Source organism: Cryptomeria japonica, chromosome 3 (assembly GCF_030272615.1).
Source record: "Cryptomeria japonica chromosome 3, Sugi_1.0, whole genome shotgun sequence".
Classification (NCBI taxonomy): domain Eukaryota; kingdom Viridiplantae; phylum Streptophyta; class Pinopsida; order Cupressales; family Cupressaceae; genus Cryptomeria; species Cryptomeria japonica.
This window is the reverse complement of record NC_081407.1, coordinates 666,715,016-666,727,990: the sequence shown is the minus strand read 5'-3', so window position 1 is coordinate 666,727,990 and position 12,975 is coordinate 666,715,016. Positions and strand designations below refer to the sequence as shown.

The window sequence follows — 12,975 nt, the reverse complement described above, 5'->3', positions numbered from 1 at the left end:
GCACCGGTAGCCAGAATTGAAGCATTTAGATTATTCTTGGCCTTTGCAGCTCACAAGGATTATAAAGTTTATCAAATGGATATTAAATGTGCAATTTTGAATGGAGATCTTGAAGAGGAAGTCTATATTGAACAACCTGATGGATTTTCCTTGACAGATGACAATGATATGGTTTGCAAATTAAGAAAAGCTCTGTATGGATTAAAACAAGCTCCAAGAGCTTGGTATGCAAGATTGGATAAGTTTCTTTTAAAGATTGGTTTTACTAAAGGAAATGCAGATAGCAATTTATATTACAAAGTAACTAATGATGACATCTTGATTATGGAAGTATTTGTTGATGATATAATCTTTGGAGGAGAAGATGGATTATGCAAAGAATTTTCTCTTGAAATGCAGCATGAATTTGAAATGTCTATGATAGGAGAAATAAAATTCTTTTTAGGATTGCAGATTTTACAGATTGATAACGGCATATTTTTGAGTCAATTTAAGTACTTGAAAGAACTACTTAAGAAATTGGGGATGGGGAACTCTAAACTGGTAGGCACAGCTATGACTACAAATGACAAATTATCTCAAATGGATGAATCTACACCTATTAATCCAACTAGATACAAATCTCTGATAGGAGGTTTACTGTATTTGACACAAACCAGACCTGATATTATGAATGCAGTATGTATAGTTTCTAGATTTCAGAGTAATCCTAGGGAAAATCATGAATCAGTAGTAAAAAGGATTTTCTGGTACTTACAAGGGACAACAAATCTTGGATTATGGTATCCTAAAGATGAAAATTTTGATTTATATGCATAGATAGATGCAAATTGGGCAAGAGATATGGATGATAGAAAAAGTACCACTGGAGGAGCATTCTTTCTTGGAAAAAGATTACTTTCTTGGTTAAGTAAGAAATAGAGTTGTACATCTTTATCAACAGCAGAATCAGAATATGTTGTAGCAGCAACAAACTGTACACAGGTACTTTGGCTTAAGCAAATGTTGAAAGACATAAAGGTAAAATGCAAGGAACCTATTACTATATATTGTGATAACACTGTAGCAATTGATATATCTAAGAATCTAGTATTACATTCTAAAACAAAACATGTTTCTATCAAACTGAATTTTCTAAGGGAAAAAGTTGAAGAAAAGGAGATAAAACTGGTTTATGTGAATACTAAAGAACAACTTGCAGATATTTTTACAAAACCTTTGCCTAAGGAAACTTTTGAGTATCTCAGAGATCAGCTCGGAGTCTTACCTCCACCGATAGAGACTTAGACAGTTGATGATTGTCATCAATTGGTAGAATTAAATGAACAAATCTTTTATTCTGGTATTTGATGAGGAAGCTACTTCTCAGGGGGAGCAGTTGGTATATTGAATTGGTTGGTATTTTGTATAAACTTGACTTTTTTTGTGACTTTGGCATTTGATGTCAAAGGGGGAGAGATATAAGGAAAAACATTGGGGAGAGATGTATGAAAAATGCATTATCTTTTTGAGGAGAGATTGGTATAAGAGATTGGTATAAACACATATCACTCCCAAGGGGAGAAATGGAGATTGTTGGCTTTTGTACTTGACATTTATGAATGGAGATTGTTGGTTTTTGTACTTGGCATTTCTGTTTTTGTACTTTGATGGTTTTTCCATCTTGTGTTGCCATCAATGTCAAAGGGGGAGATTGTTGGTATTTTGGTATGGTTTTGTCATTGATGTCAACACCTACTAAATACACCTACTTTGGAGATCCAGCAACATTCACCGACAAACAGTAAACTATGCAACAATTACCAGTATATGGTTAACTAGTAGGATATAATGTTCACCGGTACCTGCAATGACATGGATGACAGTTGGTAATGTCGAAGACATCATGTGGACACTTTATTTTGAAGTAATAATCATTGGTATATTCTTATTTACATATTTGCTTTTACCGGCAAATAGGTCCAGGTTATCTAGGGTTACACTGACAGGCTTATCTTTTCCAGATCTACATTACATGCTATGGAGATGATTTATTATTGTTGTAAATGCATCAAGCTGACATGTTCAATCGGTTATTGCATCAGATATTGTATTATTTGTAAAATGTTTTTATTATAATATCTTGTAGAGCCGACCTACTAAAATTGGTCTTAGGGTATGGTATAAATGTAAGATCTTATTTGTAAGATCAAATGTGGAATGCAAAAAAGATTTAAGGAAGGGTATATGCGAGATCAAGCAAAGATATACATGAAGACATCATTTGAAGGTGAAGTTAGGTTATTGTAGAAGCATATAAGCATTACACTGATACTGAATCCAGCATATGAAGATGCTATTTTGTGCAGTACATTCTCATTGGATTTAACCATCCAACTGTAGTCAATGTGACTCCCATTTGTGATTGAGTAGTGAGCTCTAGGCTGTGGGCCTTTCTGCATGTGCAGACCCCTCTTTGTACACTTACTATATGCAGTAGTATCATCTGATTGTGGGTAAGGTTTCCCACCATGGTTTTTCCCCTTACAGGGTTTCCACGTACAAATATTGGTGTCATGTGTTGTGGATGACTTTGTGCTTATGTTTCATGTATTAATTCTTATTGGTATAGCAATTTTTTGTTAACACTGTTTACCGACATACTTAACCGTCTTACCGGTATTAAGCATTAAGTTGGTTAATAAGATTTTGGTTTAAATTTGTTTGACAACTGATTCACCCCCCCCCCCCCCCCCCCTCTCAGTTGTCTTTGGGACCTACAAACTCTGTTTCACAAATTAAAGATAGTGTTAAGATCACTACTATGGCTAATAGCCTATTTATATTTAGCTTTGTTTCTAAAAAGGATCATGTTAAATTTTTGAAGAGCGGTCCCTGGACTTATGGTGGTAACATTAAATCTTAATGTTCCTTACAACATGGAAACTAGGTTTTGACCCTCTAGTTTATCTAAGGTCAGTGGCTCCTATGTGGATCCACCTTTCATCTCTGCCATTAGATTTTTCAAATATGGTATTTTTAAAGAGGATTGGCAACTCATTTGGACATCCTCTGGCTATTGATAGAGTCACTCAATATAAACTTGTTGACCTTATTCTATCAACCCTAGCTATGGTTATAACCGATTTGAGAAAATCAAGTTCTACATAAACTCTATGTTATGTGCACTTGTTTGGCAAAGAACAGAAGGGCATTTTCTCTTTTACATCCTTCTTAGGATCCAAGTTCTATTTTTGATTTGACTGGTTCGACTGATCAACTCACTTTAATCCACCAATTGGAGGGTCCCTTCTCCATGACACTATCGACCCCTTTACACCTGCTACCAACTAGCAGAGAGTGTTATCATATTGTTCCATTAGACATGAATACTTCCACTTTTGTTCCCTATTCTGACCCTCTATTTTCATGTGACAATGCAATATGGAATGTTGATACCTGACCCGTGGCATAGCAAGGAGGAATACTTTTAGGCAAGTTTCAAACAAGATCAATGTACTTTTTGAATCTTCTGAAAAGCATCCTCTCAATGACAATGTGGGACCCTCTCTTAGTGACATGAAAGATATCATGTCAACAAAAGAAAAAAAAGAAAAATATGGGTGTGGGATTAAAAAGGAAGGACAAAATGAAGGCTTCCCCACCACCTCATAGGTATTTCAATATACCTAATGGTGACCTATAGGGTAGGAGACAAAGACCAAGCAATATTCTCACTATCCTGAAAGGAATAAGGTGCTAAGAGGTTGTGTTGTGAGGAAACACAAGCTAGAGGAAGATGGTCTTCCCACTATCTCACACAGGCAAATGACCAAGTCGAAAAGGCTTATGGGATAGAAAATAAAAGTAAATAAATGGCTTCCCTACATCCTGCAAGGGATTTTGGAGAAGAAATTGGCCTCTGAAGGGTAGGAAAAGCATAGTGTGGTTGAGATTCCCCACCACCCCATAAAGTAAAAGTTCCAAAATGAAAGGTGTTGTAGGGTAAAAAGTAAGCAAGACAGGTGGCCCCCACCATCTTGTACGATAAGTAAAGATTGTAAAATCATGCAGGATAGGAGAGAGAGGGTGTTTCCCATCATCCCATAGAAGATTTCAAGGTTTTAGGGGTTGTTTGTGGGGGCAAGTAGACAATGGTGATGGATGTGGTGGACCTTGAGTGGCAAGGGCTTTTCAACTTAACTGTTTGTTCTAGAGGATACGCTTTTGGTTCTTGTCTGAATCTTTTGGTCTCAACAAAATATGGGATATGGTGGGCTCAAACTTTTCCTCTAGTGAGATCTCCATTGTTGATCATCACTTGATCTCCATCTGATGGTCATTACTTAAGCTTTAGTTAGGCCTTTTAGGCACGTATGTGGCAAGATATTGCACAGTGGAAAGATATCACACGTATTGAGATCTTTGCCACTTGCTTATAAACACAAGGTAGCTGGTAGCTATTAATGAGATTTAGAGTGTGGCTATAGTGACAAGAGATACGTTGGTTGGAAAAATTATTGCATTTAAGCTAAGAGAATTTGTAGAATCACATGGAAAGTTTGAGACAACATTCAGAGCATCAGCATCTGTATCTAGAAAGTATAAGTATGATCCCGATGAGTACAACATATCTAGCTATGAAAGAGAGAGAAGATAGATGGAAGAGAGAGAAAGAGAGTTGGATGAGATTGAAGCATTGATTTCCTACATATTACCTAAGGGAGCTGGTAAATATGAGGGTAAATTTCCTTTGAAATGTTTATGTTGTAATAAGATACCACATTTTCCTTCTAGATACCTAGAGAGAGTAGCTAAATATGACAAACATGATAAGTTTGATAAGTATGATATGAATGATAGATATGAGAAGAATGATAAGCATTACAAGTCTAACCAGAAGTATAGGATTTAGAAGAACTATTATTATGGTACTAATGAAGGTGTTACAAATGAAGAATCAAAAGGAGATGAAGTTGTGTTTATTATCATTAAAGAAGATAGATTGGTAGTTGTTGATTCCACACATTGCACTGTTGAGGAGAAAGATTTATCTCCTAAAGTTGAAGAGAAATTTGAATGGGTGATTGGTATTAGCTGTTCAGACCATATGACCTATGATAAAAGAAAATTTGTGAGTATGGAAAGATATGATTGCAAAATTGTGAGATTTGGAGATGACAAAGCCTACATGACCTGTGGTAGAGGTTCTATTTCTTTTGATTCTAAGAATAACACTGATGATGTCTTGTATGTAGAAGGTTTGAAGCATAATATTTTGGGTGTGGCATAGATGGTTGATAAAGTTTATGATCTACAATTCAATAATGGAAAATGCAAGATCCTAAATACCTTTGATATATAGATTACATCTGCAGCTAAGACAAAAGGTAATATTTTTCAATGGAATGTTGGTGAGAAAAGTTGTTTGATAGCTCAAATTGATGAATGTTGGTTGTTGCACAGGAGAATGTTTCATGTAAATTTTGATTCAATGTTTAAGATCAGTTCTACATAAGCTGTTAGAGATCTACCCAATATTGTTAAGCCTGGTAATCCAACATGTGAAGAATGTCAATTAGGTAAGAAAACAAGGATTTCTTTAAAGAGAAAGTAGTATACATCTGATGGATTGCTAGATCTTGTGCATACTAACCTATGTGGACCTACAAATGTTAGAAGTGTGTAGGGAGACAAATATTTTATCTTGTTAATTGATGATTATTCTAGGATGATGTGGGTTGTCTTTTTGAAGATGAAATAAAAACATTGGACAAATTCAAGATATTCAAAGAAAAGGTTGAGACTGAGTCTGGATTGAAGGTGAAATGTCTAACATCTAATAGAGATTGATAATTCTATTTCGATGAGTTTAGGTCACACTATGAGAAGAATGGTATTAGAAGATAATTATCTTCTCCTAGAACCCCTTAGTTGAATGGAGTTGTTGAAAGGAAGAATAGAAATGTCTTAGATGCTACAAGGACTATGTTGATTAAAGGAAATGGTTTGAAGATATATTGGAGAGAATTTGTTAGTACTATTGTTTACACATTCAACATAGTTCATATTAAAGATGATACCAGTAAGACTCCTTATGAGTTATAGTTTGGTAATGTTCCTACTGTGAAATATTTCAAAAGTTTTGGTAGAAAATGTTATATCAAGAGAGATGAGGATATAGGAAAGTTTGATGCTAGAAGTTATGAAGGAATTCTCTTGGAATATTCAACAAAGAACAAAGCCTACTAGTGATACAATAAGAGATAGAGAAAGATACTGGAAAGTGAAAATGTGAAGGTGGATGAGAACCTTGGGAAAGAGATCAGAGAATGTAGATATGATGATGATCAACATATTGTCCTAAATCCTATTCAAACTAAAGAATCAAAGTATAATGATCCAGTAGAGACAGTTAATATGGATGTTATTGTTGTAAGTGAAGAGGTGCAAGAACCTAAAAATCAGAACAATCAGAAGAATCTAAGGTATGTAAGATTGAGTCATTTTGAAAATCATATTATTGGTGATAAAAAAAAGGGTGTGATGACTAGAAGAAGGTTAGCTGTTGAAGAAGTATGTTTGATTTTTAAAGTTGAACCTAAAGATGTTATTGAATCTCGCAAAGATGAAAATTGGATGAGAGATATGGAAGTGAAATTAGATCAAATTGAGAATAATAATACACAAGAGCTTGTGTCTAGACCTAAGGGTAAGAATGTGATGCATACTAAACAGGTATTTAGGAATAAATTGAATGAAGCTAGTGAAGTTTTTAGAAATAAAGCAAGATTGGTGTGCAAAGGATATTCACAGAAAGAAGGGATTGATTATGAGAAGTCTTTTTCTTTGATGGCCAGACTTGAAGTTGTTAGACTGTTTGTTGCATATGCTTCTTATAAGTATTTCAAGGTGTACCAGATGGATGTCTGATGGTATGATGAAAGAATAAGTATCTGGTAGATTACTGAGAGGGGGGGTGAATCAGTAAATAGAAAAAATGATACAAACTTCCCAAACTCAAACTCAAACATATAAAGTAAACTTATCAATGAAATACCATTGTCAAGATCAATAATCATAATAATACTAGTTGACTGTTACATCAACTTAACAGTAAACAACTTTTAACTTGTAAACATCCAAATGCTTTAGCATATGCCAATGCTTCATTTCTCAATGCTTCTAGTTAGCATGCCTTATCAGAAATAGTTAAGTAGTTAATCAAATCAACAATAAGATCATTACCATGAAAAACATTCACCACATGACACAAGTATTTATATGTGGAAAACCCAAATAGGTAAAAACCATGGTGAGATGAGACTCGCAAGATAATATCTAAACTCTTCTGAAATTTACCCTGTTAGGCGCCAATCCTATTAAAGCTTTTACAAATAAGTTTGTAGAAGCATGACCATTGGATTTCATATCAATCTCTACACATCAATCAAGAAAACCTCAACCGCTCCTTGATTACCGCTTCATCAATCTCAGTAAAACATCACGCACTTTGCATTAGATAAAATACACTTTGCTCATTCCCTAGACAAACAAAAAAATCTGCCAAAACATTTTGAACTTGTCTTCATACAATTACCTTACGTGTCACCATCATTACTGCTCAACATTAGATCATAAACCAACATAACTAGTTCAACAACCTTAATTGGTTAGGGTTTGACAAAAACAACTTGTAGGGTTTGCCAGTTACATAACATAGAAAGGGTTTAACTTTTTACTCCGATTACTAATTCAACTCACAAACTTACATACCGGTTTATAATAACCTTCACAAAGCTCTTCCTACCAGTTATAAGACAATATCAACAATAACAACAATATCAACAATATCATTACGAGTTCAATTAACATTAATGACAAGATAATATATCATTAATGCAATCTTCATGAAAATGCCAACAATCTCCCCCTTTGGCATTGATGGCAATACAATATATCAACACCATTGCCTTATAGCTATAATTATGAATAGGAATCTTGGTTTACATTACCAAGTCTTCACATGCTCTCTCTATCTTCAGTCTATTACTGTTTTTCCTTCCCATAATCACATAGTTCTTCTCCACCTTTGACAACAATGCCAAAGTGAAAGTAAAACATGTAATGTCAAATTTTTAGTATGCATCAACAACATACTGCAACTTGATGCCCCCCCAATGGAATATATCCACTTCTACATCAACCCTTCTAAAATTCTACAAGTGATTAAGGGACTATTGCAGTCAACATCATGTTCAACTAACTTCATGAAGAGGGACAACCCCTAACTGACTTCTAAGATACTCAAATGTAGTCTTAGGAAGAGGTTTTGTAAAAATATCTGCAAGTTGCTCCTTGGTAGAAACATGCTCTAAGATAACATCTTTGCTATGAACTTTTTCCCTCAAGAAATGATACTTCAATTCAATGTGCTTGGTTTGTGTGTGCAAAAAAGGATTCTTGGAAATATTTATGGCACTTGTATTATCACATAAAATATTTATAGGCTCTGAAATCTTCATCTTAAAACATTCCAAAATGTGCCTCATCCAAATAGCCTATGTGCAATTCATATAAGTTGCAACATACTCAACTTCAATAGTAGATTGTGAAGTACAACTATGTTTTTTACTACTACATGAATCAAGCCTTCCTCCAAGAAAAAATGCTCCACTAGTTGTTCTTTTCTGGTCATCAACATTTCTTGCCCAATCAGCATCTATGTATGCCTTCAAATCAAAGTTTCCTCCATATGGATACCATAATCCATAGTCAAGAGTACCTTTCAGGTATCTAAAGATTCTCTTGGTTGCTAGTAGGTGTATCTCCTTATGATTCTTTTGGAATTTAGCAACTATGCTAACCGCATGGGCTATGTTCAGTCTGCTGTGAACAACATAATGTAATTTGCCAATCATTGACCTGTATTCCTTCTCATAAACAAACTTAGATTCATCTTCCTTGGACAATTTACAACCTAGAACCATTGGTGTCCCAAGTGGTTTATAGTCACTCATGCCAAATAGCTTCAAAACCTATTTCACATACTTAGGCTATATAATGAAAATACCATTCTTCATTTTTTGTATCTACAAGCCTATGAAATTTTTATCCCCTACTCAATACATTTCAAACTCATTTTTCATTTCTTCTGTAAAAATGTTGCTCATGACATCATTAACTCCAAATATAATATCATGAACAAATACTTCACTGACCAGTATTCAATCTCCTTCAGACTTGAGATATATGTTACTGTCATCATTGGTTCTCAGAAAACCTATCTTCATTAGATGTCTATGAAGCCTTTCATGTCATGCTCTGGGTGCCTACTTTAATCCATATAAAGCCTTATGCAATCTGCATACGATGTCTTTCTCATCAGTCAATGAATAACCATCTGGCTACTTTATGTATACCTCTTCTTCCAATATCCCATTCAAAAATTCAAACTTCACATCCACATGATATACCTTGAACTTTTTATGGGCTGCAAATGCAAGTAAAGCTCTGACACCTTCTAGTCTTGTTACTAGTGCAACATTTTCTCTATAATCTTCTCCTTCCTTTTGTGCATAACCATTTAAGACTAATCTTCCCTTGTTGTGAACTAGAAAACCATCTTCATTCAACTTGTTCCTGTATACCCATTTAGTACCTCTAACATTTTTATTTAGCGGTCGAGGTACTAGGGTCCAAGTGTTGTTCTTCTCAATTTGATCCAATTCCTCCTCCATAGTTTTAACCGAATAATCATCACCAAATGCCTCCTTAGCAGTTCTTGGTTCAATGGTGGAGATCATGCAAGAATTCTCTCTGATTCTTCTTCTGGTTAGCACTCCAACATCCTTATCTACAATAATCTACTCAGGATTGTGATCCAGCCCCACATATATAGGAATAACATGATCCTTATCTTCAGGTTCAACTTCTTTGTTGGCATCATCTTCTTGTAAATTTATCTGTTCCGGTTGGACTGGTGCATCAGAATTTGCTTTGCTGGTTTTAGATTTCACAATTTCTAGTTCCAAAAACAAAATGCAAGGATCTTCATCCTTTTTCTCTGAACTGGTTACTTCTGAGACTTCAACAAATTCATCCACTCGAACATCAACACTCTCAACAATTCTTCGTTTCCATTTGTTAAAACATTTGTAGGCCTTACTCTTGGTGGAATAGCTAAGAAATATACCTTCATCACTTTTAGCCTCAAATTTTCTAATGTAATCACCTTTCTTAATAAAACATTTGCTTCCAAATATCTTAAAATAGCTAACATCAGGTGATCTTCCATACCAATATTCATAAGGAGTCTTTTCTTACCTCTATTTACCAGAACCTGGCTCATTGTGTAGATAATTGTGCTGATAGCTTCTCTCCAAAAGGTTTTCTCTACACCTCCTTGTATCAATATTTTCCTAGCAGCTTCAACAACTATCTGATTGTTCCTTTCTATGATACCATTCTTCTATGGTGTCCTTAGTGCAGAAAGCTACCATTTGATACCATTCTCTTCACAGTACCTAGTGAATTCCATAGAAGTAAATTCATTGCCTTGATCCGTCCTTAGACATTTTATCTTCTTACTGATCTCTTTCTCAGCTAAGGCCCTGAATTCCTTGAACTTACAAAAAGCTTCAGTCTTATCTTTCAAGAATATGACCCACATCATCCTTGAGCAATCATTAGTGAGAATCATAAAATATATGTCACCTTGAATGCTTTTTGTTCTTATGGGTCCACAAATATCTATATGAACCAAATCTAACAAGTGCTCTACTGAAAAGGATTTTCTTTTTAAAGTTGAAGAAGTCATCTTTCCTAACTGACATTCTTTGCAAAGAGCATTAACTAGGTTGTCTAACTGAGGCAAACCTCTCACTGTCTTGGAATTACTCACTTTAACAATGTTATCAAAGTTTATATGACAAAATCTCTTATGCCAAACCTAGCTATAACCTATTTTATCAATAAAACAATTGCTAACTTTAAAATTAAGATGAAACGTGTTACCTTTAGTTTGCTTCCTGGTTGCAATCAATTCACCTTTGTTGTCAAAGATTTTGCACATACTATTTTTAAACTCCAGTGGGTATCCTTTGTCATTGAGTTGTGCCACACTCAAAAGATTGTGTTTAAGTCCTTCAACCTAGTAGACATCATCTGCACTACTCTTCCCATTCAGAGAAATAGCTCCTTTACCTTTAACCATGCAGGGTGAGTCATTGCCAAATCTAACAACACCGCCATGAAATTATTTCAAGGAAATAAATTTCCTTTGATCATCCATCATATGATGTGAACAACCACTATTAATGATCTAATCATCAGAGTTATCCATCCTAGATACTAATACCTTCTGGTTTGATATATCTTCCTTAATAGCTACAAGAACAATATCTTCACTAGCATCACCATCAGATTCTTCATCAATGATACCACTATCAATAGAAATAAGACAATCTCTCTTGCCTTTACCCTTATACTTCTTGAATGTATCTCTCTTGTGTTCATTTTCACCATTAGGACAATTAGCCACTATGTGACCAATCTTGTTGCATGTAAAACATTTTAAAGGTAATTTACCTCTGTATTTACCAGTGCCTCTAGGAAACCACTTTGCTCATAATGATTCAAGATCCACTTAATTGTCTTCATCATCGACATCTCTGCTGGATCTAGACTCATAACCATGATTAGTATCTCTACCTTTTCTCATAGATGGGTTAGAAACATAAGCTCTAAATGCAGACTCATATTTTTGTACACTACCATCATAACCATTTAATTCAAAAGTAGTAAACTTGATAATGATGGAGTCAAGAGTTACCTTAGTTTTTTTAATAGACTTCAGCTCCTGAATAGCTGCAACTCGAATAACATAGACCAGTAGTAGGGTTCTTAGTACCTTACTGATCATTGTGGCATCTTTTGTTTTCCCTCCTGCACTCTGAATTTCACCAACTATCTCTTTTATCCTTTGACCATACTCTTGGATATTCTCACCTTTAGACATCCTCATGTCATCAAACTTTCCTCTTAGACTCTCCTCTTTAGCAATCTTAACATGTTCATCACCACTATAAATCTCTTCAAGTTTTTTCCATACTTCATATGAAGTTTCAAGACCATGAACATCTACATATTCAGCATCAGACTATGAACTGATAATAGCCTCCAATGAGCTTGATGATTTTCTTTTTGTTCTTTCTTCTGATCATCAATGAGAATTCCACTAGGTGCAATATACTTAGTATCTACATGATCCCAATACTGACTTCCTAGACTATTGATGTAAATCTGCATTCTGTTGCTCCATATCCTATAGTTTTCTCCGTTGAACTTTGGACCTTCCTTATTCATCATGATCTATCAAATATTTTCTTCAAGTTTTTAGGCTTAAATCTTAGAGAACCTGAGATGCTCTGATACCAGTTGATGGTATGATGAAAGAATAAGTATCCAAAGTAAAATAAAAAGGAGAGAAGTGCTAGATATTTAATAAATGAATTTTATGAATTTAGATGCTGACTTTCTAGGAGAAATAGAATTTTTTTCAAATAAATAAATAACAATATTTTGTTGTTTTCTAATATTAATCATATTCTTCCTTATATTGTCAACACGAACATGCTACATTACTTAGAGTGGGCTATCAACATTAAATGTTTGATTAGAAAATAAGACACAATGGTATAAGACTTTTCTATGATCTTATTGTTACGTTATATGATTCATCAAGCAATCTGTTATAGAAAACAATCCTATTATATTTTGAAAATGTCAAAAAGATATTTGATAATATACAGTCAAAAATTGGAATCCAATAACAATAACTAAACAAATTTCCACATGTATCTCTATGTACATCCTAAAATATAGAATGTCAATTAATAAATTTCATAATTAAAAAAAAAAATAATAACCTAAGCAATTATTTGCCTAGTAACAACTAATAATAAACTATAATATTCATCTGTAAACTATACTCAT

General features: G+C 34.3%; 1 protein-coding gene across 1 annotated transcript in view; it reads right to left on the bottom strand.

Annotated features, from left to right (window-relative positions):
* Nucleotides 1–12,975, bottom strand: part of LOC131030613 (immune-associated nucleotide-binding protein 9) — an 89,437-nt gene that overhangs the window by 15,851 nt on the left and 60,611 nt on the right. The window lies entirely within an intron of this gene.